Below are 3,673 nucleotides of genomic sequence, written 5' to 3'. Positions count from 1 at the left end.
AAGAACTACCTGCCCAATTTGCATATGTATATCCATGAACATCCATAATTTTTTTGTACTCTCATAAAGGAGTCCATAATGTGCTATTGTAGCTTTCACATATCTCAAGATTTTTCTCACTGCATCCAAATGTGGTCTCCTTGGGCATTGTATAAATTGACTTACAAGCTCAACCGCATAGCATAAATCCGGTCTACTAGTGATAGTCATGTATATCAAACTACCAACCATCTTTCTATACATTGTCACATCCTCAATCTCTTCCTCACAATCAGCCCTTAGCTTCACATTTAGTTCCAATGGTGTGCTTATTAGCTTACAACCTCTCATTCCATACTTTGCCAGCATGTTCATTGCATATTGTCTTTGAACTAACCAAATGCCTTTTTTTTAACCACTTCAATTCCAAGAAAGTATCTCAATTCTCCCAAGTATTTCATATCAAATTCACCACATAATGAAGCTTTCACATCAGCAATATCCTTGCTTGAATCACCTATCACGATCAAGTCATCTATATAGATGAAAATCACCACAATACCTTGTGTTGTCTTCTTTACATATAGTGATGAATCTAATGTTCCCACATGAACACAAATGCTAATGAGATACCTACTTATCTTGTATATCCAAGCACGTGGTGCTTACTTCAATCCATACAAGACCTTCTTCAACTTACATACATGTGTAGGGTATTTGGGATTCACAAGCCAAAGGGCTAAATGTCTCATCACATAATATCCAAGCCATGTGTCTATGCATATCCCTTTGTGACCAGCCCTGCTTTATGCCTTTCTATTGATCCATTTGCCTTACATTTCACTTTATACACCCTTTTGCAACTAATGTCATTATTTCCACTTGGTAGTGCAACCAAGTCCCATGTATCATTGTATACTAAGGCATCCATTTCTTCGTCCATTGCTTTTTCCCATGCATGCTTTCCAATAGCTTCTCCAAAACATGATGGTTTCACATGCTTTATCATTGATGTCATGTATGCATAATACATTGCATACCCATTATATGTCAATCTCCCCACTGGATACCTAATCCTTTGTGATCTTCTTAAAACCTGTAGATCACTTGTACACCCTGTGCTCTTGCATGTGGAGGAACATATCTCTCTTGCCTTACACCTATGTGCGCTTTTGCCGCACAGGTCGTAGCTGGGGACTTGCCGGACACCGTATGCGAGCCACGAATGGCTGCAAGCATACAACCAGGAAGGCAAGCTCAAAAACAGAATGCAGAAGGTGTGTCACTCACCACTTAACTGCCGCCTTGAAGGATTCCCGCGTCGCAGCCGTGAAGGAGGAGCCGCCGTCGCCGCTCTACCGCCTCGCCGCCGCCGCCGTGCCGCTACACAGTGCGCTCGATCGCTCTCTCACTCTCTCTCTCTCTCTCTCATACACACGCAGGAGAAGGAAACCAAGGAGATAAGGCAAGAGCACTCTTGTATTCACAACACATGAGAATGAGGATTTTAGGGTTACATTTGACTCATATAGGTGACTTGGCCGTTCACACTTGGGTGCCCATACATGGCCGGCCGACCCTAACCCTTATCCTACTGATATCCAAGGTGCGCCTCTCATCGACGATCACCCAATCCCTTCATCCTTAACATATGGTGCCGACAAGCCCGGCCCATGACTCAGAATATTTAAATTAATGACGTAAAATATAGTATGTCGCAATGTCCGCCATGGGTTAACATGCCCCCCTTCCTGATGTAGATTCCGTCCTCGGAAGCTATGGTATGGTAAGCTCGAGAGGGTTGTTGTGGTAGACCGTCTGCAAAACAAGGAAGTAGAGTGAAGGTATGCTGGAATTCAAAAGATATAAAGTGTATAAATTCAAGCGTGTGAGACCACAACGGATGTTGCTATTAGAACTTAGTTTAAGGGTACATGAGTGAGCTAGTGTAGCAAATTAATAGGAGTTTAAAATTATTGAAAGGAATTCAAGAGTTAGCAAGGTGTCAAAGGTTAATCAAGGTTTATAACTGGCCTAAGTCAAGGAAAATAACCAAGCTTAATAAATAAACAGATGACCATACTGTGTCTACTCTAAGAACAAGTAGTTACCACGAGCCTAGGGACACAAGAAACATCAGAGTTACAGGAGCCTTTTGCCTTTTTTTTTTTTTTTGCACATGACAATTTTTATACACAATGGCGACCTTCCTAAGGCAAAACTAACATCGATCCTGGTACCATGTTTAACACAAGGCATTATCCAGGAATCTATTAGCTCACTTTAGGCAAGGCTACCCCCTACCAACCAAGGCATCGGTCTGGAGTAGAATACTCCTCGCCTACCAAGTATCAATAAGGCGATAGGCCAACATTAAAGCACATCATAGACTTGTATTGCCATTTATTGTAGGCTTTTTTTTTTAAAAGTTTGTTTTGATCTTCGCTCCTGAACTAAAATGTGTTCTTACATCTTTTCGACAAGGGGTAAAATCTATGTCCTAGAGGTCAACACACACACAGCCAGGTGTTCAAACATTAAGATGGTTTGACCCTAGACCTAAGACAATCGTATTCCAAGGTTAACTAAAGACGTCATGCTGCCTAGGAATATTTCCAATAAAGTTAAGCTCATTAATGATTTACACTAGCATGCAAGCAACTTCAAAAACTAAGTAGTGCATTGATAATTTCCATGTGGTCATACATTATAGTTTATGCAATTGATTGAACAGTAAAAACGAAAGAGAGTGGGTATGGAAGAATTACACCTGTAATTGGAGATCTCCTTGATTTGACGAGACAGCTTGCAATTTGATGTAGATATATTTTGATGAACGTTGCGGCAGTCTCTGGACTTGGAAGCAAACCCACCTCAAACTTTTTAACCTGTACAATCAACTAACAAGCACTATACCTCGAGAGGCACATGAGTGTGAAAATTTCAAGACTCGTTTAAAGAATCTAAACTAGAAAAAACTTGAAAACACTAACCTACCTACCAGTCACCACACTACTACTGAGGATACGGTAAGAGGATGTTGTAGAGTCCTGGCTCTAGCCCTAAGGCTAAGCCTCTATCCGCATCATCCAAATAAATAAAATCAACCTCAGTAGTGCCATGAGTTTCATCCGTCCATTCATCATTGTCAGATATTTCCTTTTCATTTTCCCATCCACATAGACTCATCAAGAATGTAACCATGCGAGGATAGTCATCTTGTGGAAAAGGAAAGCATTGGGCTATCGGGGATATGTCCTCTACGGAGTAGGGGTCAGTCATGGTTAATAGGCGAATTAGCCATTCTAATTCCTCAACATTTTCCTCTCTGGCTAATACATCTATATGATCCCATTCAGTTTCAATTACAGGATAGCACATGTGAAATATCTGAGAAAGGTACAGATGATACCTCTCATCAAAGGTGGGAGTGGATGAAGTGTATGATGATCGTGCATCTGCCATATCTGCAAACACAGATATAGCATCAGTAGGTTTGTGAGACAGGTCAATCTAGTTCTTGATTGTATACGGATATTTATCCTCTTTTTGTGCTCTTGCTCTTTTTACTATTTTTTGTTTTTCTTTTCTTTGTTTTATTTTTTTTTTGTTTTTTATAATGTATGAAGCTATATATATACATCCCCTTGAATTTGGCAATTACATGGTCAGGGGAGAAGGTTAAGGAGGAAGC

The sequence above is a fragment of the Cibotium barometz genome, chromosome 45 (genome assembly GCF_041138505.1).
Source record: "Cibotium barometz isolate CiBa-2024 chromosome 45, ASM4113850v1, whole genome shotgun sequence".
NCBI lineage: Eukaryota > Viridiplantae > Streptophyta > Polypodiopsida > Cyatheales > Cibotiaceae > Cibotium > Cibotium barometz.
The sequence above is the reverse complement of the archived record's forward strand: the minus strand, read 5'-3'. Positions refer to the sequence as shown.